The sequence below is a fragment of the Protopterus annectens genome, chromosome 1.part1 (assembly GCF_019279795.1).
Source record: "Protopterus annectens isolate FY-2018-M chromosome 1.part1, PAN1.0, whole genome shotgun sequence".
Lineage (NCBI taxonomy): Eukaryota > Metazoa > Chordata > Ceratodontiformes > Protopteridae > Protopterus > Protopterus annectens.
In genome coordinates, this window is record NC_056726.1 from 1,564,620,790 (window position 1) to 1,564,645,724 (window position 24,935).

Below are 24,935 nucleotides of genomic sequence, written 5' to 3' on the forward strand. Positions count from 1 at the left end.
TTTTTTGTCTGTAAAAAACTTGCATGACATATTCTGACCATGGATACATATTTTTCTTTTGTTCATATGCACCCAAAACATTTTCAGTGGCCTCCCCAGTCACAAATATCAATTCCCAAAAAGTCTCTTTATTAATTAAAATGAATGCTCTTACCTCTTTTGCTTTGACACCCAGATGTGCTATGACAGAGTCCCAAACATTATACCTGTCCAAACTTTCATCTTTTTTACAGCTCACATGTACTGTATACTTTTTGTTACTTTTATTTATTCTTTCTTCTTTGCTCATTCTTCCACAGTTTGTGCATGTGTTTTTATCTCTTGAACTTTTTTTCTGCCACAGTCTCTTCTTCTCCTTTTTCTTCTCTTTTCTCAATGATGTCACTCCATGAAATTGCTGCTCCACTTTCTGGTTCACTTTGGTTTACCATTTCTTCCAAGTAATCATCCCGCAACCCTCCTGATTAGAGGATTGTATTTATGCATTTCTCAGAGGTAACTGTCTCTTCTTCAAACAATCTGCTCTGAAAGTTTTCCTTTGAATCCATTTCTGTTACAGCTACAATTGCCTTTTCTTCCAATATCACTGTTTTTTTTGCACCCACAGCATCAGGAAATACTTCTGGTAGTGATCTACCATTTCAACTACATTTTCATCAATAAAAAATGAACTGGTAACCAACAACTAACACAAAAAAATGCAAAGGTAGCGAAGTGCAATCAAAAAGTCCACTTTATTAATGAAGGATTAAGTGCTTTCGTAAATGTATCAAAACTTCATCAGAATCATTAAACCCTTATAAAACACACCTTTAAATAACCCTCCCAAAGTAATCACATGATCAAAAATGCCAATAAAAAAGCCTGAATAAAACTTGGCCATTATATAAAAAAAAAATGTAAATATCTGATCCATGAAAAAATACCCTAATCTATACTTACAAAATATAGCTATATATCATACCATGTTAACCATCTACAAAATAAGAAACAGCCTTCATATTTTTTGTATGCATTGTTTTATACATAATATGACATCAACCTTAAAACACTAGCAATAGAAACATAATCATTTAACCCAGGTGGAACTGTGGCATTTAACTTCCGTTGCCAAACCAGTTCCCTATGTTCAATTAAATCTCACCATGGTCCACCAATAGTATTCTTGGGAACTGTGTCAACACCAAAAAAATAAAAAAATCACTGTCTGAATTTTCTGTCACATGACAATAAAGAGAGTTACTGCTTTTTTTATTTATTTTATTTTTATTTATTTTACATTTGTTGACTGGGCTAGTCTAGCTGGATACATGTCCATTTTCAGTAGGGGCCCGGGGAGAAAAGCTCCATGTGCAAAACAATATAGATAAAAAACAATAACAACATATAAAATGACAAAATAGAAAATAAGAGAAATATAATAATAATAAAAATAAAAGATACACATTTTTAAATAAGGTCATGAAAAAGTCTAGAGAATAATATGATAAAAACATTTTAAGTAAGGTTTTGAAAAAAAGTCATCATAGAATATATACAATGTATAGTGTGGAAGGCAGTTACCAATGTTGATAATAAGGAAATATATGTGAAGACTTAAGAAGACTTATGAAGACTGAAGTCCCAGGATTCAGAAAAAAGAAAATATAAATAAAAGGTTAGAAAGTGAATGGAAGTTGATGCAGGTGGTTAATGCTAGAGGATAAAGCAATTAGTCAGGGGTAATACAGGAACATAACCAGTGTTTTTTGAGATGAAGCTTGAGCTTCTTTTTGAAAAATGTATGAGAGGAGAGAGTTGTAAGTTCAGTAGGTAGTAGATTCCATAGATTACCAACGGTGTTACAGAAGAGGGAGTCACCTGTTGGGTTATGAGCTCTACAGGTGTTAAACAGTAGTTTATTAGCTGAGTGTAAGTTTTTAGGATTATGGTAGGGGGTAAGTAGTCTTGAGAGAATAGGAGTATTTGAGGGTTGATACAGGCTTTTATGGGCAATAGTAAGCTGAGAAAGATGAAGATGCTGAAGAAATTCTAACCAATCAAGTTGTAAAAGGTTTAGACAGTGATGAATTTGGTAAGGGGAGGCAGCAGCAAATCTAGCAATGTTATTATATGATACAGTGAGCTTGTTAATGTTGGTTTTAGAAAGGTTTGTGAATATGGGTGAGGCATAGAGTAGAGTAGAGATGAGATGAGTTCTGGCTATAGCAGTCCTGGCTGTTGTAGTGAGAAAAGGTTTGATTCTATAGAGGGATCCAAGTTTCTTGTTGACAGTTTTTATTGTGGTGTTAATATGTGTGTCAAAGTTGAGGTTGTTGTCAATAGTTATTCCTAGGAGCTTGGTAGTTGGGTCTGGAGAGATAACAGTACCATTGTTGGATGTAAGTGAAAATTGTATGGGGGTGGGCTTACGTGTTGGGGAGAAGAGTAGCAGTTTTGTTTTCTTGGGATTAAGGAGGAGGCAACGGTTAATAAACCATTGTTCCGCAGTGTTAAATGCATTCTGGGTCAAGGTTTGCAGTTCAATTTGAGAGGTAGCTGAGCAGATAATGGTGGTGTCATCTGCATATTGAATGCAGGTAGAGTAAGGAATTGCTGAGTGAAGATCATTAGTGTAGATGGAAAATAGGAGTGGCCCTAATATGGAGCCCTGAGGGACACCAAGGGATATAGGTAGGATATTTGATAGATTATTGTGCCAGAGTACTGCTTGTTTCCTGTTATCAAGGTAAGATTTGAACCAGTTGATAGTTAATGGGTCTAAGGACAGAGTTTGCATGATGTGTAAGAGCAGGTGGTGATGAACCATGTCGAAGGCTTTGGATAAATCAACAAATACTGCTGAGGAATGAATGCCGTTGTTACGATTATTGTTAATACAATCTGTAAAAGACAGCAGGGCAGTGGTGGTACTATGGTAAGGTCTGAAGCCATGTTGACAGCTAGCCAGAAGTTTATTTTGGAGCAGATGGTTGAGTAGTTGTTTCTGAATACACTTTTCCATAATTTTTGCGAGGGGAGATAGCAAGGCTATGGGATGAAAATTAGAGAAATCATTTGAGTTCCCATCTTTGTGTAGAGGAATGATATAGGAAATCTTCCAGATGGACGGGATATTTCCTTCACTAATGGTTCTATTGATAAGACTGGATAAAGGGAGGCTATAGATTTAGCACCTATTTGAAGGTATTCTGCTGGGAGTTGGTCAGCTGAGGGGGTGGAAGGTTTAAGTTTACGTAGTAAAGAGCAAATAGTGGATGTGGGAACTGGATGGAATAGAAAGGAAGGTGGAGGATTTACAGATGAATTAGGAAGGTTTGCAATGTCTGGTGTAAGATGACTAGCAAGAGATTGGATGGCATTGGTAAAGAAGGAGTTAAAGGACTTGGCAGTGTCGATGGGATTATCTGGGTTCGAGCCTAGAGGGTTAGGGGTGACTGATTGTCCTGGATGAAGAAGTTTGTTAATGCTTTTCCAGAACATTTGTGGTTTATTAACATGGGTTTGCTGTATTTGGAGGTAAAATTTCTTTTTATCTAGTACAATGGCTTTTTTAGTGTCATTTCTTAGTTGTTTGAAAATTAAGTGATCTAATGCTTTTTTTGTAGAATGCCATTTAACCCAAGCTTTGCTTCTCAGATGGATTTTATGCCTTGAAGTGTTTGAGAGCCAGGGAGCTGGTTTAGCTTTACATCTAATAGAACGTAGGGGGGCATGGTGGTTCAGGATGGATAAGAATGTGGAATTAAAATATGATACTGCTTCATCAAGTGGAAGATATTTTAGAGGTGTCCAATTGCATTGTTTAAGTTCTGTAAGGAATAGATCATGGTTAAATTGTTTTTTGGAGCGAACAGTTCTGGCAGTATTGGGATGTGTAAGGTTGGTTTTAGATCTAATAAAATAGGTTAGGGAGTGGTCACTTAGATCATCTGGGAGGGTTCCTACTTTGTAGGAATGTAGAGGATTATTAGTAAGTATCCAGTCCAGGATAGTTTCTTTGTTATCAGGCTTGTGAGTTCTGGTAGAGGAGTTGATAGTTTGAGTAAAGCCATATAGGCTGATATGGGTAGAAGGGTGTGAACTATTACAGGACTGCCAATCAATATTAAGGTCACCTTGAATTATAGTTTCCTGTGGGAGGTTGATAGTAAGCCAATTCAGGATATTTTCGAGGGTGTTAATATTGTTACCAGGTGGTAGGCATAGGCAGATGACATTAATGGCTTTATTAGGGTTGACCTGAAGTTTAGTGATCAGAATTTCAGCTTTGTTGTCTAAGGGTGGGTTGAGGTCAAAGGTACTAATTTGTAGTGTGGTTTTATGGAGGACTGCAACCCCTCCTCCCTTTTTGGTAGTACGGTCTTTTCTAATGATATTATAACCAGGAGGGGTGACTTCATTGTCTTTGATTGTGGGTTTAAGCCATGTTTCAGATAGGCATAGGATATCAAATTGGTGGACATCTAGTAGGGCATGAAGGTGTGGGATTTTATTATTAATGCTGCGTATATTGAGATGTGCTATGAGGAGAGAGTTTGCTGGCTTTGAAGGGGTTATGGTGCTACTGTTAATTGGGGTATATTTGTCAGTGGGCGAGGTATGAATAGGCCCAGGGTTTGGGTGTATGTCTCCATCAAGTAGGGTGTGAAGGTGAGTAATATATTTATGATAAAGTAGTTTGTAAGAATGGTTAGGTTGTTTTTTGTTATTGGAATGATTATATTTAATGGGTGTAAGTCTGTGAAATTTGGGAACTATGTAGATGGGTGAGGATGTAATATTTAGAGAGATTGGAATAGTGTCAATTGTTAATGTAGAAGTATATTTTGTGGGAAAGGGGGTGGAGGAGTATAGTGGTTGTTCGTATAAACTTAAGAGATAGACAGTAAAAGGAGAAGGAAGTAGTGTGAGAATGAGAAGTAGTTGAGTTAGGAGGTGGGAGGGAGATGTTGGTATTTTAGAGTTAGTAGATGGTAGTTGGATGTGTGGGGTGATAGGTAAGATGGTGTAGTGGTGAAAGTATTGGGGGAAGTGGAACAACAGAGCAGTGTGGGGGTGGGTGTGTCTAATAGTAATGCGTTGTGGGAGGTGTGATGTGATAATGATGTGGGCAGTGGGATTGGTGTGGTGTAAGAGGGGGTGTGGTAAGGGAGGAATAAGTGTAGGGTCCCTGGGGGCGGGTGGCAATTGGGGGCAGGGTAGTGAAGCGGAGTGAGCCCGTAGGGCGAACGGAGCGGGATGAGACAAGGAGACCTGCGTCCAAGATGACAATCAGTGAAAAAAGAGAGGCAACAGGTGAGTGTAAAGTCTGAGAGTGTAACAGGGAGGTGAGAGGCTAAGCAAAGGGAGAATAAGAAGCTAAGAGGGGTGAGTAGAGATATTAGACCCTAAGGTCACAGTAAAAATAAAAGAGACAGGGTAGATACTAGAGCTAGGAGTTTAGTAAAGGTAGCCTAGAACAACTACTTATGAACAGAGTGTACAGCTAGTGCAATATAAAGGAAGAGTGAAAGGATATAAGGTATACAGCAGGTACAGAGCCTCCACCTAGTGGGCAGTTACCAGAATTGCGGAGTGTGCCGCAGTTGAAGCTAAATCCAGGATGAAGGAGAAATGAAAAGATAGAGGAGAGGAGCTAATATGGTAGTTAAGCAGGCAGGGTAAAAATAATGGGAGTTGGAGTATGAAATAGGCTGGAGGTGGGAAATATGGCAGACTGCAGTGGGGGGGGGGGGATGGCTGCTGCCGTACCGAACTCAGGAGACACACCTAACCTGGCAAAGTAGATTTGTATAAATTAAGAATAAAGTCTTTAGTTGACTATAGCAAACATACTTTCTGTATGAGTGTTCCTGGATATACTCTCAGGGAGCTGATAGGTGACTTCTTTGCCCCGAGAATGCTTCTATGTGAGTCAATGCAGGGCAGTTTCAGGGAGTCGGGCTAAAAAAGGAACCCAGAGCTGCAGAGTATAGAGAGAGAGAGAGAAACAGGTAGTGAGGGAAGCAGTGTAATAGCTAGACAAAACAAGCAAACCTTTAAATAGACATTATTGTATAACAAATCTCAGCAGGGGAAATAATAGTATACTACACAGGCAAAAACATTCTTCTTCTTCTTCTTTCGGCTTTATCCCGGTTAGGGGTCGCCACAGCGGATCACCTGTCCGCACAATGAATGGCAGTGGAGTTTTACGGTGTCGAGTTGCCAGCCCGGCGCCCAACCTTCCACAGAAGGCACACTCACACGCACACCTAGGGCCAATTTAGAGTGTCCAATCCACCTGCAGCATGTCTTTGGGATGTGGGAGGAAACCGGAGCACCCGGAGGAAACCCACGCGACCACAGGGAGGACATGCAGACTCCGCACAGAAGGCACCCCAGCCGAGGATCGAACCGGAGAACCTCTTGCTGTGAGGCGGCAATGCTAACCACTGCACCACCGTGGCCGCCCCTACAGGCAAAAACATTAATAAAGTGAATTTACTATATGTTAAACTCGATGTAAAACAATAGTGTACTAGTGTGGCAAATATATAGTGGCAGCTCAACAGGCTGATTTTAGTAATGGATAGCACAAATTGTATGTCCCATGGGTTAACGCTGGCAGATAAAATGTGATTACAGCAGCAAATTATAAGTAATGCCAGCAGTATACCTTTCCGCTAATGCAGTAAAGGAATTGGGTATACACACAGCCTATTTTGCATGTTTTTAATGGTAGAGAGTAGTAAAAGAACCGGATGTTGTAAATAATGACAAATAATGAGAGGATAGAGCATTTTTGTTATCCAGAACTATAACTAATAATAAACGCTTATTAGTTGATTCCCCACGTGCAGAACGTCGATGGAAAGTTGGCATGGGCGGTAAAGTTGCATTAAAAAGCACACTGTTTGCTACTATTTATCAGAATAAAATTACACCATGTATACATTGTTGGGAGGTAATTAAGTTAAATTATGCTAGTAGTCAAATAAAGGCTGCTTTTTAACAGGAGATATAAAAAATAAACGCCCGATTGAGGAAAGCGCACGAGCAAAACGCTAATGAGAAGTAGCGTGCCCAAGGAAATTACAATGTGGAGCGCACTGTGCACTAAAGTATATCAAATAAGATAATTTGCACAATATGCAATCTTAGATATAAAGTAGGTTGAGCTGATGCAGGCGAAGGAGATTGCTAGTAGCGTGGCAGAGAGATTGCATTATGGAGCACAGTGTATGCTATTGTTGAACAAGAATCAATTACCTAACACATTATACAGTTCTTAATATGTAAGCAATGAGGTTAAGGCCGCTATGTAACAAATATAGCCGAATAAAACCATGCCAATCTCTAAAGGATCTAGTTATCTTAACAACCTTTAAAAACAGTAAAGTTAAGGGAAAAACTTGCTTCAAGGTAAGCGTAAAACACAACTAAGGCTGAAGCAACATAGCTTATTGGTAACAGTTCAAACAATTTGTGAACAGAGTTAAAAGCAGCCTAACAAACATTACAGCACACATACAGTTCATGAGAAAATTTATTTTTTATTTTACATTTATTTTATTTTTTATTTTTTTATATCATTTACATGTTCATAAATTCTCTGTCTAAACTGGTGGACAGTCTTTCCTGCTTAGAAACCTGGGTATTTTTTGCACAACGCTAAATATATAATGCCTACCTATTTACACAAAAAATGAAAATGACTTTTTACTAAGATGTTATTCACTTTTATTTCACATTTTTCCAGTAAAACTTGACATTGAATGCAACCTCCACATTTAAATGTGCCACGTCTCCTAACACAAACCATAGTGGATGCTTTTTCATTAGTTTTAAGTAAATTTTTCAAACACCTAGCCCGTCTAGTGATGAAACATGGTCTGTCACCTAATATTTTAGTGATGCCATCAAATGCCTTAAAAATAACCCAATTGTTGTAAATAACTTGCTGAATAAAAAGATATTCCTGTGTGTATGTGGTAATGAATAAACATGAATAGTTATCATTTTTTCTTTTTTCTAGATGTGGAGATTCATTCATTAACAAAATAGGTATGATGTTCCCTTTCTGCATTATAGTAAGAACCTCTTCATGAACTCTTTCAATTAGATCAAGTGGGTAACGCCTAGCTACAAACATTTCCCTTAATTTACCACATTCTCTGTTAAAAAGGCATTGACAGAAATCATATGGGCTAGTCTAATGTATTGTCCTTTTATAATTCCTTTTTTTGATGGACTGGGTGACAGCTGCTATAATGCAAAAGAGTATTCAAATACATATTTTTCCTGTAAATGGTACTCTGAAGTGTCTTTTTGTTGTCATCCTTAAACACAAGGACATCCAAATAACTAATCTCTGTCACACTATAGTTGTAGGCGAATTTCATAAAAGAGGTGATCGAATGTAGGTAATCAATACATTTTGTAGTGTCTGTTTCACTAACCTCCCAAGCAATAAATATATCATTCAAATACTTGCCATATAAATTCTAGGCCAGGACATTCTCTTTGTTAAACAAAAAAATGCTTTTCCCATTGTAATAAAACTATGTTTGCGAATGCTGGGGCGCAACTCACCCCCATCGCTACTCTTTATTTTTTTGGAAAAACTGTCTGTCAAAGTGGATGAAACTATTCTTCAACACCATGTCTAATAAAGTATCCAAAACGTTTATGTCATTATTGCTAAAGACCACCGATTTGTACAAATATTTGTGGAACATCTCCATACCTTCTTCTTGTGGAATAACATTAAATAAATTGACCACATCTATTGTGACAAAAGCTAACTTAGAACTATACTTCACTGCTCTAAGTTTGGGTAAAAAGTCCTACAAATCTTTAATAATATGTGGGTAGCTATACACTAAATCTTTCACCTTGTGGTCAATATACACAGCCATAGGATGCGTAATGGAAGTCCTGGCACTAACTATGGGTCTCCTAGGTGGATCCGATAAGCAGTTATGAATTTTGGGGATGCTGAACAAGGGTGGAACAATGGGAAATTTTTCCTGAAGAAAATCATAAACTTCTCTTGTTATTTCACCTTGGTCTAACATATCTTGTAGAAAAAACATATTCTATTGTAAGAAATATTTATGAAATTTAAAGAAGGTTGTGCATAAAAATCTTCATCAAAACATGACTAAACATTTTATTTAAATAGTCCCCTTTGGACATAATAACTATCCCATCACTCTTGTCCAGCTTCATAACCCTAAGCTGTTTATGGCACATAAGTTCTTTTAGCAATCTATATTCCCCATCAGTTAAATTGTCAACACAGGTACCACCTTTTCTACCATTAAATAAATTCCTAAAGTTAAATTCACATATTTTCTCAAAAATGATAAAGGGCATGGCCAAAATACGGTTAAACATACTATTTCTACGTAAAACAGTAACAATTGAAAAATTGTCAACATCTTTGAACATTAACTTAAAATTTAATTTTCTTAAATAGAGCTTTAAATCAATAATCAAAGTTTCAATATTAGAATGTGCTATGGGCAAATAAGTCTGCCTTTACTTAAAAGTGAACAAAAATGATGGTTAAAAATGTTGCCAGTGAAATTGCAAATTTTAAAGTCTCCACTATCGTTAGTTAAAATTCTGGGAAAAGTCTCAGTAGCAGTACCTGAAATTTCTAAATTGTCGACCCCCTCTAAATTGGAGCTCTTAATCCTTTGTTAATAAAGTGGACTTTATGATTGCACCTCGCTACCTCTACATTTTCATCAATCTTCACTTCATTTTCAGCCAAAGCTGAATCAGACATATTTTCTTCCTGTTCCTCCTGGCTGCCTCCACGGCTGGACAGGAAACAGGAAGTCAGGATGTGTAACATACAAATCCTTCCCCAACTACCAAGAGTAGGGGAAGTTCCTGATGCCATGGCCAAATTTCCCGAGTAGTAAAATACCATCTTGGGTCTCCCCTGAAAAGAGGCCACTAGCCTAGTGGGACTAACATGGTCAACAAAGGATAAATAAAATAAATGAATATACTTTGACATTGGTATTATGTTATGAGGATATTAAAACAATGTCTGTCATCCTGTGGCTCAAATTCTTAGCTCACCCCCTTAAACTGATTTTTCAGTAGACTGACCACCATACCTATATTATCGTTTGTGAAAAAAAAATCTGTATATTCTCAATCTCCTGGCCCATATGCATCCCACAATCACCACTAAAACAGAAGGAGCTGTAATTTTTATAATGCATATTCTCCTGTGCTACTTTTCTTAATCCCTTGGTCATTTCCAAGCAAACCATGCTCCAGCCAGATCTATAAAAGCTGGCATTTTCAATTTTAACTCTTTTGCTGCTGCAAAAGTACCCTAATGATCCCCCATAAAAAAAAAAAAATAATAACACACTTCTAAATCCATCTTCATTATCTTTCATGACTCACTCTGTGATAGAACTTCATATAACTAATGACATTTGAAGCCAAACTTGACCTTCATATATATATATATATATATATATATATATATATATATATCTATACATACATACATACATGTATATATATATATATATATATATATATATATATATATATATATATATATATATATACATATATATATATATATATATATATATATATATATATATATATATATATATATATACATATACATATATATATATATATATATATATATATATATATATATATACACATATACATATACATGCATATATATATATATATATATATATATATATATATATATATATAGGTGCTTAAGCCCAATCTGTTTATCACTCTTCACTTAGTTGATCTTCACTTAGGAATAAACCTGCGAGCAGAGATAATAACTCTGGTTGGATTCTACAGCTCTTTAATGGTGATCTTCATGGCTTTTATTACCAGCTTTACTATGTAAATCAACATCTCCAGTTTCTACTGTAACAGCTAAGCCACTGTTAAGATGCAAAGGAATGGCAAACAGGTAATAGTGTGTCCTTTGCCAAGTTTATCCTGAACTTCTGGCTAATATTCCAAAATCTCCAAAAGCACTGATGTTCTTGCACAGAGAATGATAAAGTAGTCCAAATAATGCATGAGCAGTCTTGCATGTGACCCTTGCAGTACTGCTCATTCTAGAAAATAAATAGTTTCTTGAAAATAAATGAAGATGTGCATTCCCTCAGTATGCAGTGATCCAACATGCTAGCACAGAATTATAGAATGTATGATGCAACTAGGCCATGTGACCATTTGTACTTTACTAGTACCCACTCTTAGACCTTTCTTCCTTTTTCAAGAACTGATAGGCCAGTCATTCTGCTGAGGTTAATTTATGAATAAACATCCACCTGTGTAATTCTTTTTTAAAATAAGATATTGTGTCACATTTCTTGATCTAGAGAAGAACTTTGTTCCAGAGAAGGGGTAGTCATTACATTACAGATATGTCTGTCCACTCTGATTTGTTATTTGCTGAAGCATATTCATATCTCCAGTTCTGTTGTTTGCTGCACTGTTTGTCTTGTAGAGAAATAAGAGGTCTTGGAATGCTAGATCTCTAGTGATCCAAAAGGAAAGGGACAGACCACCTCTAAGGAGTTTATAGGACACTGAATACAGGGACAAGACCTTCAGCCTTTCTGGGTAGCTCATATCCTTGCTCAACAGAAATAAATACATCTTCTCCAGATGGAGGGGGTACCATGTTGTAATCTCTTTACTACACCATCAGACAACAAATATGACAGTTTTGTTTCCTCCATTGTGCCTCAGAAGGGATTGCCACCAACAGACAATTTCCCCACATCTGGCCTCCAGGGCTCCTGGATGCATTTCCCCCAATTCTACTGATGTCCTGATTCTTACAATAAGCCAGGATATGCAAATCCCAGGCCATTCTAATAGCCCTGTTCTGGCCTTCCCAGGTGTGACTCCTCCTGTCATGGACTCTGTTAAGCAGAAGAATTTTCTTATTAAAACAACCAACATTGTTGACTAACTTCAAGTCAGCCTCACCTGGACATTCAGTTACTCAGATGGGTCTATATTAAAAGCCTGAAAGACCTGAACAGTGAATGTATGTACATCGACACATAAACGTCAATGTATATAAACAGCGAAACACGTAATTGGCGAAAATCACAACGCCAAATGTGTTTGTTTAGCCAGAAGCATGATCGTGGGGATAAGGAAATATATCTTTTAGTGCTGTGCTGTGTCAGAGTTAGTACATTTAAGTAGGGGGGATGTGGGGGGCATGGGGGCTTGCCCCCCTGCAAAAGTGGGTTAATTTAAGTTTTGCATGTTTGTTTGAAAGTACCTGCGAGGTGCTCTTGCTTGACATAACACATTCGGCATTATGATTTTCACCGATTACGTGTTTCGCTGTTTATGTACATCAACGTTTATGTATCAATGTACATACATTCGCTGTTCAGGCCTTTAGGGCTTTTAATACAGACCCATTCAGATTAACCGCATGTCTTTTCAAATTCCAATAATGGCTACGGACCAAATGTTCCACTACAAAGTGAAGGAACTAATAACAGCTGCTCAAGAAACTTCCAGTAGGACAATTTGTAAAAGCAAATGTCTTAAATTTCAGTATTGGGCCTAAACCAGAATACTGACCCATTCACAGTATCAGTCTCCCAAGTACTAACATTTTTATCCTGTCTTTTTCAAATAGGGGCTAGTTATTCCTGAATTAATGTACACTTAGTGGCCATCTTTTCTTTTCACGTAGGATTTCCTTCATCATTTGTGGTATCCCATGGACAATGCAAGGTCTTCCTTAAAGGCATCTTTCATCTGAGACCTCTATTATGATCCCTGCCACCCCCCCACCCCAATATCTTAACTTTGTTTTGGAAAGGCTAGCTCTGTCTCTTTTTGACCTAGTTCATTCCTCTTACCCAAGATCCTGTTTAGGGAAACTCTGTTCCTGGTGGGTATAACATCAGCCTCAAGGATTTCAGAAATGCAAGGAAATGTGACACAACTTTGTTCAGCACTGAAAGGGTTTCCCCTGACAATTAATCTAATGGTAACAACCCATTCCTATAAAACCTGACTTAGAAAATTCCACAAAATGTAGGGATGATTGTTTTTTTTTTTCAGGAAGAATGGTACAATTATGGGGAAAGTGCATTATCTGGAGAAATCTCACACTGATCCAAGGGGAACATAAAGACTCCGCATAGACAGTACCTGATATATAGACTAAAGCCAAGATACATGACCACAAGCTATAACCCCTGAAATACCACAAGAATTGCCACCATGCAGTCAGTCACTTTATTGCCAGTGTCAGCACTGGGTGCGTGTGTGCGTGTGTGCATGTGTTCGCGCACGTGTGTGTGTGTGTGTGTGTGAAGCACTTTCAAGTAAAAACGCTATGGAATATGTAAACATTAAGTGTCTTCTGTCCAATAATCACATATGTTTTTTTTTCTTAACAAGGGGAATAGTTTACTTTAATAAAATGTTTGGCAAAATTATTTCACTGTCATATATTTTCCTGAGTTATGACACTTACAGTACAGAGACAAAAAATCATTCACACTAATTTCTTATTGATAATTTTGAAAAGGCATGAATAAAATTGAGTGGGATATAAGAAGTGTGATATTGATTGGCAAGGAATTGCACCTTACCCATTAAGATGGAAATGGGTAAACTAAATGGATTAAGCAGTGCATATTTACTGAACATTTCTACAAAAAAGAGAGACGTACACTCCTCAGTAATCCTTATAAGGCATATACTTTTATTCATTGATTCATTTTGGTCATCTTTCTATTGTCAGCTTGCAGAAATGTGAATTAGAAATGCTTCTTCAAAAATCCATGTGATTAGTAGCTTTCCTTTAAATGAAATTAGACAACACTTGAAATGGTACAGGGGATATACCATCCCTTCTTTAGCCACTGCAGATGGCTTCTGTAATTGTGCAGTGGAACTGTTTATGGGTTCCATTCAGAAAATAATGAAAAAGCCTGAAAAGGTTAATTGAAATGTGAAAGTCTCATCTAGGAAGGTTCCTATATCTCTGTAATGTTTTTTGATTCAGAGATTGCTCTGTCACTATGGTTTCTCCAGGTGGTGGCTGTACAGTGAAGAATGGTCTTGCTGGAGAAGCGGCATGCAAATGTGGCCATCTGTGGGAGCAACAAATGCAAATTATCCATGTGATATCCCCCCCAGAAAATGGTGCTGGCAGAGGATTAACATAGTAGAGCAATTAAAAGAATTTTATCTCCAGGAGGAAATGTGAAACCTGCCTTTTGACACTGTTCCCTCCATTCCCCCCAATGGGAATGTTCCGGAACTACTGGTATTATGAAGCATTTGGGGCATGTGTGGGTCTGTAGGATCTGTGGGTCAAATGTGAGTTTTAGTCAAAAGTTTTCTCACACACCCTCCTACTCTGCTATTTAGGTCAGCATAATATTTTACCTCATTTGTTGCACCACAAATTACTTTCTGAACTTTTCAGTTCAGTTCCATTTCTTTCTGCAATCACAGATAATTCTGCATGTATAAGAAGGACTCATTGTCTATTTGTAAAATATAAAATGACACTATGTAAATAGTTTTTCATATCAGATCTGCTGCATATACATCTTTACAGAGATACTACTGGTTTACAGTGGTTACCCCAGCTAGGAATGTATACACGGATATATATATATATATATATATATATATATATATATATATATATATATATATATATATATATATATATATATATATATATATAAGTTGTTTAGTACATATAGTGCAAGAACAAAAACTGTCAGAAGCAGCATTTAGTCTGCTAATATGAAAACATACTGAATTATGTTCTTCCAAGATTCAGTCTTACTATGTATCCTTGTTGTTCATATACAACCTTCTAAGACTGCTTGCACAGCACAATCAAAAAAGGGTCCTCAGCCATCAGGTAAACACTCTGTTAGAACACTACCCACAGCTACACATAGTAACACTGTATCCAATGCTTCTACTGGTAAGCCCTTAGGGCAAACCATTGAACAGTCAAATTTCCTGGTCATTGATGATTCTATAATGAGGCGCACTGATGTCTCACTTACCAAACTGAGTAATGAGATTGTCACGTTTAGCTGCCTTTCCATGGCTAGGATCTGTCAAGTCATACAGGTACTCAAGTCATTGAACCACAGGTACCAGTATGACTCTGTCATAGTCCATGTGGGTGTTAATGACATGAGACATACCTTCCTAAACTGTATAAGGTGAGACATGACTTGAGCTCACTGATTACTTGTCTCAGGCAGGTATTCTATCTTATTCACGGATGATGCCATGTTACCAACAGAAAATGATTGATTTTAACAATTGGCTTAACTTCTGACATCAATCCAAGGGGTATAATATTTGACGGCTTGAGAGGATGTGGTTGACAGGGATCCCTATCAGATGATAGAAATTTCATAAGACTGAAACTAGAAACCAGAATTAAAACACTTGGTTTTATATCGTCCACTTTACAATTCAGTATGTTGAAATTTAGCATTGTAAGATTTCAGTATTATGGGTTTCAGTCAAGTGATTTTTTTCAGTATTTTGAAATTTCAGTCTTGTGGTCTCAGTCAAATGGGATTCAGTCAAATGAAATTTCTATCATCTGATAGGGATCCGTTGACAGACAACACTGCTCACCAGGAACGGACGACATTTATCCCCTCTAGACTTTTGGATATTGGCAAAGACCTTTTCTATCCCTGTAGTTCCTTTTTTTAGGCAATGTCAAACTTATAAACCTCCCGACTTAACTGAACCTTTGAAGGTATACCTGAAGATGGTAGTGCTCAATGCTAGAAGTGTTAACAAGTAACTTCACTCCTTTCAAGCCTTCCTCTCCCTAGTCGTGTAGATATCTGTGTAGTAATGGAGAAATGGTTTAAAGTCATGGAGAGTACCCCAGCAGTGTAGTGGTCTAAAGATGCCTCTCACACCTTTAGGCCAGCTACTGCACAGAAGGGAACTAATGGTGGAGGAGTCTTAATCTTTATTAAAAACAACCTCACATCCAGACTAGTTAAAGTGTATGACCGAATGGAAGTCATACATGTGCAACTCACTATAAACAAGGTCTTGTACCATAATCTTGCAACCTATATGTCCCCTCCATGTCCCGGGAAACCCATACTACTTATCTCAATGTACTAGAGTCCTTCACTGTTCAACTCAATACGATATTCATGGGGAGTCTCAACTACCTCTATATAGATTGGTAATCCTACACCATTTTTAATGCACAAGCCCAGCAATTCCTAAATTTGGCAATACTAGCAGCCAGGAACAGTTGGTCCATTCTCTTACCAGAGGTACAAACATCCTTGAACTTGTGTTCATGAACATGGGGGAACAATGTTCCTTACTCAATGTATTGTTCTCGCTCTTCAGATTTGACCATAAGGCAGTATTGCTTGAAATCAAAATTAAATCCAGGGACCTAGCAAAATGAAAAATCTTTGGGAACTATTCCACTACTAAACTCTTTTTACTAAGTGATACCTTGGCTAAATTCCAAGCACCCCCCAAACCAAGTAAACACCATAGCATGTGCTGAGCTATTTACAAAATCTTATCCATATTGATAGTGCTATGGAGTTAGCTGTGCCCACTCGTATTAAGAATAAGACAAACTCAAAAGACAAGCCACCTTGGTGGAATCATAATATCACTTGGTTTTACAACAAAAGAATAAATCTTAGCCAAGCATTGGAGGAACAAGGCCCAACATACTAAAAGCCCCCCAACCAATTTAAAGAGGCAGCAAGGGTTAAATGATACTTCAAAGGCTAGTTTTGAAGAAAAAAATAACTTCTCAAGCAAAGGATTACCACAAAGCTTACTACAGCTGTGTCCGTAACCTCAGGGGAAGTATGCAATGATGCACAGAACTTATTGTAAATGGCATCAACCACAATGAGCCAGAGGCCATTGCCAGCCTTTTGGCTTACAGGTTCAATGCAAACTTCTCACCCCAATCCCCCAGTAGCCCAAAAGAAATACCGCATAACACAATCCCCCTACCATTACTCGGGAACAGGTAATCAATGCACTTCCCAAGGCCAAAAACACTTTATCAGTGGGCCCCCGATAACATCTCAAGATGCCTACTAAATAGCATAAAGCATGAACCCTCTGGTCCACTTGAATCACTTTTCAACTGAAGCCTACATTCAGGGTTTGTGCCCAAGTAATGGGATATGGCTTCAGTCATTCCCCTGCACAAAGGAGATATGTACAGGCCCATAAGTCTGACCAGCCTCATATGTAAGGCCATGGAAAGAATCATCTTTGACATGATAAACAAGGACATAGATAACCTGCAAACACTGGACCCATCACAGTTTAGCTTTGTTAAAGGAAGGTCATGCCTATTAAATCTGGTTGGACTTCTTTGACAGGGTCAGCAAAGCAATGGATGAAGGCAAGACCGTACACACAGCTTACCTTGATCTGGCCAAGACTTTTGATACAATACCCCACTCAGGCATTATAGACAAGCTCACTAAATTAGGTTTAAACCCTTTTATCACCCAATGGATAATCAACTGGCTACATATCTCTCAACTTCTTAGTGCAAGAAATCTGGACAAGCCTGATACAATGGGGGGCCAAAGGCACAAAAACAGGGACACATTTTAAATATTGCTCTTACAAACTTAGAAAGTTACTAGAGTAACAAGGTTTGTGCTAGCATACATTTTCTGATTTGAAGTCTGAAACTCAAATATACATCATTATTTGGTGACTTCAAACATCAGATCATCCCAGTGATTTGCCAGAAAACCACACATTTTATAAGTGACAGACCAAAAATATGAGGCAAAAATCTGGACATTCTGTGAAAATATTGACAGTTGAGAGCTATGACCGTCTCACTGCTAGGAGCTAGGAGGTCAAAATAGGTGAGGACCACCTCCACCATTAGGCCAGTCACTAGCAGAGTGCCACAGGGCTCGATGCTGGGCCCTCTCATTTTTGCCATCTATTTCTCTTTAGTGGAAGCCAATGCAGAAGGTTTATGGCTGACTAAGTTTACAGACAATTACATTATATGGGGTTATCATTGACTTCCCTGCAGATACAAGCATTCTTCAAGTAGGCCTAACAAATGGAGCCAAAGCGATGGTTTTAAACTCAATGGTGAGAAATGCATAATTGTACCCTTTGGGAAGTCAACCAGCCTGGCTAATTACCATGTTGATAGTAAGCCTAAGAGTTGACCCAGTGGTCAGGGATCTGGGTATGCACATAGACAATAGTCTTACCTTCGACCACTATGTGGCTACAGCAGTAAGGAAATCCTTTTATGTTGCACACATTGTAAGTAAGACCATGGATCTAGGTCTAAATATGTCATTATCCTACTGTACTCTGCATGTATCAGACCAAGCATAGAGTACAGCAGTCCTTTTGGTATGTACCTGACCAGGCATATACAGTATAGCAACTACAGCAACCTCAGTGGTTCCTTACAAAGAAAATACAAGGTGTATAAAAGCTTGCCTTATGCAGAACACCTTAAAGCACTTTCCTTCTGCTCAGTCTCCTATAGAGTGCTGAAGGGTAATCTATGCTTGGCTTACAAGGCATCCTCACTCCCCACACTTATGAATCTCCTGTATATTCAAGAGTCAAACAGTACCAGAAATGCAAGGTGTAACAGAACATGCTGGAGAGACAGACATGTGTCCCAGTGACTGCCCCTGCTATGGAATAGGCTTCCCAACCATGTGAAGCTGAGTTTGTCTAGTACCCAATTTAAGGGCAACCTAGACCAGTGGATGATGAATAGGAAATTTACACTAGGCCTTGCACCCATATCTCTTATGGACAGAGGTAAGTTATAAATGCCTGGCCCTCAATGTCCTGTGTGAATACAGGACACACAGGAAAACCTGGCTTATAACCCCCCCCCGGGGTCATTAGACTAGTAATCCATGAATATATGAAAAAAACAATACCACAAAAGTCACTTTCTTCACTTCAGGAAATTTTTGGATCCTTCTTCATATGACTCACCTGTTGTAGGAATGAACCATCAGTCTGCTTCTCCCAATCAGACACCTCCAAACAGCTGTCAGCTTTCTGCTCCTTAACCAACCATTTGTTAGCACTGTTATCCCTCTGCTCTGCATATATTCCTATGCTTCAGATGCCCCTTTAATTCCAAGTCATCAGTCTTTCAGAATGCAGCCAACAATGGACTGATTGTTTTCCTCCATGCCTTTTTTCACCTTTAAAATCAACACACCACTCGATTCAAATCCAATTTTTTCTCCCACGTCTGTGAAATATGGACTGAAAAGTATTTCTTAGCTATTCAAAATATATATTCTTCCATTCATTTAGCACTTTCCTTCTTTCCCCTTTTGTACTTTACAGACATCCTTCAATGCTACTCAATGCTAGAAGTCTAAACCTCAAAATGCACTCACTCCAGGCACTCCTTAAAATGGAGAACATCGATATCTGTGCAGTGACTGAGACCTGGTTCAAGGCTCCAGAGAGCACCCCAGCATTACCAGGCTACAACTCATACCACACTTTTCGGCCACCTAATCTGGACTGGAATGCGGAGGTGTGTCCATATTCATTAAGGATATCCAAACCTCCAGGCTAGTTGCTCAGCATAATGCATCCGAGGTTATCCAAGTACAACTAACTCTTGGCAAAACTGAAATCCAAATTGTAACTTGCTACAGATCCCCCACCATGCCCCAGGATTCCCACTCCTCATTTCTTGATATACTGGGAAATATTAGGGTTCAACCAAACACCCTAATAATGGGCGATTTCAACTTCCCCACCATTAACTGGAAAACTACTCGTACCAACTCCTTCACTCAACGCTTGCTGGAATTCATAAATTTCAATGCCCTGGATCAACTTATCCACACCCCCACCAGGGGCAAGAATATCCTAGACCTAGTCATTACCAACATGAGTGACTGGTGTTTCACAACTGAAGTCAATTCCTTGTTGGTCAGATCTTACCATAAGCTAATCACCCTAGATATCCACATCCTGCTCACACCCCTCATTAAGGAAATCATGGTAAAACATTTCTCCAAAGCCAACTCCATGCTTCTTAAAACAGAAGTGGCAAACTTCATGACACCCATGGAGATGGACAATACAGTTACGACTGCTGAATCCTACACAGATGCACTCTATAAGCACTTACATGACTGCATGGATCGTTCTATCCCAAACAGAACCAAGATGCTATCCTCCAAAAAAAGGAAGCCAATCTGGTGGTCCCCTGCCATAAACAAACTCTACAACAGAAGGAAGAAACTGTTGAAAAAGAGAGTAAAATGCAATGAGTGGAAGAGTTCACTGGATAGCCTCAGTAAGAAGCTGAAATCCCATATAAGATCCTCCAAAGCTAGCTACGAAAACAAAATCACCACTGATTTTAGGGACAACCACAAAGCATTCTATAGCTATGTCAAGAATCTCAATGGCAACACCCAGATCTGCTCTGAGTTACAGCACAATGGCATGAAAATTACAGAACCAACTGATATTGCCAACGTCTTGGCAGATAGGTTCAATGCTAACTTTACCCCCCTCTCACCCCCTAAAGGGCCCATATTTATACAGGAAGAATGCAGAGTCCCTGTAATCACAACTATGCAAGTAAAAGCCGCACTCTCTAAAGCCAAAAACACAGCATCCATGGGACCGGACAACATCCCAGGCTGCATTTTACACAAACTTCAGAATGAATTGGATCTCCACCTAAGCACCATGTTCAATCATAGTCTCACGTCAGGCTTTGTGCCCACTGAATGGTGGACAGCAACAGTTATCCCACTCCACAAAGGGGGAGCCACCACTGATCCCAGGAACTATCGCCCTATTAGCCCGATGAGCCTAGTCTGTAAGTCCATGGAACATATCATCATGGAACTCATAAACAAAGACATGGGTAACCTCCAAACTCTGGACTCCACCCAGTTCGGGTTTGTGAAAGGCAGATCTTGCCTCCTGAGCCTGATTGACTTCTTTGAGGAAGTCACCAAAGCTGTAGATGAAGGTAAGGTGGTTCACACAACCTATCTTGACCTCGCCAAGGCTTTTGACACCATCCCCCATTCTGGAATTATTGCTAAACTTACTAAACTAGGTATAAATCCCTACGTCACAAGATGGGTTGCCAATTGGCTCACTGACAGAGCCCACACTGTAAAAGTTGCAGACTCCAAATCTGACTTCAAACCAGTAACAATTGGACTACTACAGGGTTCAGTCCTGGGACTTCTCCTGTTTGGTATCTACTTCTCTGAAGTATAGGCTAACACAGAAGGCCTTTGACTAATGAAGCTCGCAGATGACTGCAAACTTGGAGCCATAGTTGAGTCCTCAAATGATGTGGACATACTACAGAAGGGCCTCATTGAGACAGATGCCTGGTGTCAGAGCCATGGCCTCAAGCTCAATGTCAAAAGGTGCATTGTCATCCCCTTTGGTAAAAATTCTGTACCCATGAACTACCACATAGGCGGCAGTCTACTTAACACCGAATGTGTGATAATAGACCTGGGCCAGGAGGACAATAGTCTCTTCTTTGATATTCACATTGCCACAGTAGTCAGGAAATCCTTCTACATGGCACACATCATCACAAAAGGGTTCTCATCTAGAAAAAAAGAGGTCATTGTTCCCCTCTGCTCGACACTCATTAGACCCATTATAGAGTACAACGCCCCTTTTGGAATCTACCTCACAAGACATCTGCGGCAGCTGGAAAGGCCACAGAAGTACCTCACAAAGAGGATTACTGGCCTCAAACAGATGACCTACACTGACCGTCTCAGAAAACTCCAGCTTTACTCTGTAACATATCGCCTACTCCGAGGAGATCTCTGCCTAACATATAAAGCTATGTTAAACCCAGAGCTGTTGAACATGCTACACCTAAAGAAATCCCAATCCCACCAAGCTACTCACTCTAGGGACCTAAACCTTGTCATCACAATAAACAGGACATGCTGGAGGGATAGATTCCTGTCCCAGAGACTTCCCATACTCTGGAACAAGCTACCCATCTATGTCAAGCAAAGTTCCTCATTAGCACTCTTCAAGAAAAATCTTGATAAGTGGATGGGAAATAGAAAATACACCACGGGGATCACTTCAGTGGCTCTGCTCGACAGGGGCATAGGAAAATAACTTTCTTGGGTGACATATGCCAGGGAACCTTGCTGGCTAGGCTTACTTAGACCCTTGGGTCGATAGCCTAATACCTACCTGTGAACCTATGAATCTATACTTCAAACCAAAAGTGAGACATGCCTTTGTCAAGTACTGAAAGGATTCCCACTTGTAATGAGTGTAAGGGCATCAGCTGTGCCTTGCCCAACAGCCCATTCTCATAAAACCTGATTTTGAAAATCCCAGACTGTCAGCAGATGATGACTTTCTTAAGGAAGTATGGAAGAGTGGTGAATAAACTGCATTATCAGGAGTATACAGGAACAATACTAGGTAAGCAATCACAAGGACCATAGGATACTGAGCTAAATACACCTTTATGTAGGTATATATAAAACTCACATAGATGCACAGAGAACATGCACATTCCCAGGCAGTATCTGATGCATGGACTGAAACCAAGACTCGGAACCACAAACCATGTCCACTGAAACTCCATGAGAACTGGCACTATGCATTCAGTCACTTCATTTTCAGTGTCATCTGTGTGTGTGTGTGTGTGTGTGTGTGTGTGTGTGTGTGTGTGTGTGTGTGTGTGTGTGTGTGTGTGTGTGTGTGTGTGTGTGTGTGTGTCTATGTGTGTATGTGTGAGACACTTTCAAGTAAATTGCAATGTAATATACAACATTAAGGTATATTTGGCAAAATTATTTCACTATCATATCTTGTCACAAGGCCTACTAGAGGAAGAAAAGTATTCTTCACAATAATTTCTAATTTGCACTTTTAGAAAGACTTAAAATTGATTGAGCTATAGAAAAAAGAGTGATATTGATTGACAAGAAATTGCATCTTACCTATTGAGATGGAAATATATAAACTAGGTGGGACAAACGCAGCTTATTTACTGAACAGATCTAGCATGTGATACAATTATAACAGCAAGATATACATTCCTTAATAATCCTTATAAAGCAAACATTTTTATCCATTGATTCATTTTGGTCATCTTTGTAGTACTGTGATTTAGAAATGCTTTACCAATATCATGTGATTAATATCTTGTCTCTACATGAAATCAAATAACACTTAAAATGGTGCGAAGATGCCTCATACCTTCTTTAGCTACTACAGATGGTTCCTGTAATGCTGCAATGGAATTGTTTATTGGTTCTGTTCAAGATGAAAAAAAAACATAAGCATAATAGTAATTACAGATTACCTATTACTGTTTATACAGACTGAATTTCCAAACACTGTAATAAATAATTTTGCCACCATTGAACTATATCATTTAAATCATGACATACATGGTACATTTACAAGAATAACTGAATAGAGAAGCTTTTGTTTCCAGACAGAAGGACCTTATCAATTGTACAATATAGAAAAATTACAAAATAGTCAAATAACGCTTGAAAAACAATTGTAATGACAGTGTTCTGCCCACCACACTGATCCTGTGATTAGAGTTGGTACATTAACTACTTAGGTACATATGAAAAGTGAGGCATCCCTCTTATGGAGATGTTTGGGTTGAAGCCTCCTCCTTCACAGAAATAAGTTAATTATTAACATTTCAATTGCCATTCTTTCTGAAATCAGGCTGTTGCTTACTGACATAGAAAACAAAACATTTCTGTAGAAGAAAAAAAGTAAGATTATGACTTCTTAGTAGAAAGAAGCGTTTCCAAGGTTTGTTTGGATCTGTGAAAAATGGAAATAACCTGGAAAGAGAAAACAGCAATGCATGCATAACAAATAAAGAAATACAAACAAGTGAATATTTACAATGTGGCATAAAAAGAAGAACTTGTATGTTATTACTGGAAGAGTACACATTAATTTTGATTGAGCTTTGGTGGCAAAAGTCAAATATAATGCCACAGGCTGCCCCAAAAAAGCAATTACTAGAAAATGGAAATCAAAACGTAGCAGTTGTAATTGATGTATTGTAAAGGAGATGAAATAACTGGAGGTGAGGGTGTTTAGAAATAGGAGGGATTAAATTGCATAGAAATAAGGGGAATTTGTGGGAACAATACATGCAGAATAATGTTCAAGGGGAGTGGGGTATAGGGGGATTCAGGACTTGAACGATTGATGTAATGGAGTGAATGGAACTTATTGAAATGCGTATACTGTATAAAATCGTAATGGGAATGTTAAAGTTTGTTTTCTTATCTATCACTGTGTGTGTACCTATGTCACCTTTAAAAAATGTCATGTTTATTAAATTAAGAGGCTTAAAAGGAGAAATGGACGTAACAGCCTTTTTAAGCACAAAGGAAAGGAAAGGAAAGGACAAAGATACAGTTGCTTTTAATAGTGATCATGAAAATGCTCAGGCTGAATATGAAAAGAATAATTATTTAATAATTATTTTTAAAGCTGCATTTGCTAATTAGCATCAATAAGTTAGTGTCAGAATGGAATGCATAGCATTGGATAGAGACTGGTAGAAGGAGATTTACTTAGAATAAGGAGGTAAAAATGTATAAAACACTGAAAGAAAATGACGCATAGTGTTTTGGCAAACTGAGTCCAAGGATATTAATTAAAGTATTTTGGGTGTTAAATGTTTAACCATACCATATTTTATATACCATGGCATATAACTGGACTAGTCCTTGAACTTTTAATTTTATGTCACCAAAACTAGATGTAAAGTAATTTCCCTACTTTTTTGGACCAAAACATATCATGCATCTGGTGCATTTCTTCCGGGCCTCCACTGAAAA

At 38.4% G+C, this 24,935-nt stretch overlaps 1 long non-coding RNA gene across 1 annotated transcript in view; it reads right to left on the reverse strand.

The window, feature by feature from the left end:
• LOC122813944 overlaps nucleotides 1–23,369 on the reverse strand; it is a 108,643-nt gene extending 85,274 nt beyond the window's left edge. The window contains exon 1 of the long non-coding RNA XR_006366748.1: nucleotides 23,311–23,369. This is a non-coding gene — a long non-coding RNA (uncharacterized LOC122813944). The remainder of the gene's footprint in view (nucleotides 1–23,310) is intronic.
• Nucleotides 23,370–24,935: the final 1,566 nt, after the last annotated feature.